Source organism: Oncorhynchus kisutch, linkage group LG25 (genome assembly GCF_002021735.2).
Source record: "Oncorhynchus kisutch isolate 150728-3 linkage group LG25, Okis_V2, whole genome shotgun sequence".
Taxonomy (NCBI): Eukaryota; Metazoa; Chordata; class Actinopteri; order Salmoniformes; family Salmonidae; genus Oncorhynchus; species Oncorhynchus kisutch.
Window position 1 is genome coordinate 35,355,726 of NC_034198.2, and position 671 is coordinate 35,356,396.

A 671-nucleotide genomic window follows, 5' to 3' on the forward strand; every position below is an offset into this window, starting at 1 on the left:
TCAAATTACACAGCCGTTGCAAATGAGATTAACAAATGAAGGGGACAAAACAGGAAATGATTTGTGTAATGCCCAGCGTGCATTTCGTTTCGTGAAGAAATAATGAAGTTGCAAAGTATGACACTTACCAAACGTCTCTCTTCGTTTGCATTGGTGGACTGTAATATCTCTGTGTTCTGTCGGCCGTATAGAGCTTTGGTTAAAAAAAAATATATATATATATATATATTAACCATGACCCTGAATAGTAAGGCCGAGAACAGGCTGTGAATGTTTTTAATGAATCGGTAGTACACTCTGGTTTCTCTTCAGATCGCATAAATCTTTCGCCTTTTACTAAAGATTTCCGTGGAGAGGAACATTATGAGTATCAACTAATTTTTTGATGCCCGGCTTTACGGCTGGGCTTCCTACACGTGTTAATAATAATACAAATATTTTGAGTGTTGTAGGTAATCCCATGTTGACCTGTATTTTTATATTTTTGATCTCACCTTTATTTAACCAGGTAGGCAAATTGAGAACAAGTTATCATTTACAACTGCGACCTGGCCAAGATAAAGCTGTGCAACAATACAGTACGTGGAATAAGCAAATAAACAAATAACTAATAAACAAAATACGTGGAATAAACAAACATACGATCAATAATAAAATATAAAAAGTATATT

At 34.6% G+C, this 671-nt stretch overlaps 1 non-coding gene across 1 annotated transcript; it reads left to right on the plus strand.

Annotated features, from left to right (window-relative positions):
- Positions 1–292: 292 nt before the first annotated feature.
- On the plus strand, positions 293–408 carry LOC116357568 (U5 spliceosomal RNA). The gene has a single exon (XR_004205569.1). It is a non-coding gene; the product is annotated as a U5 spliceosomal RNA (small nuclear RNA).
- The last annotated feature ends 263 nt before the right edge of the window (positions 409–671 follow it).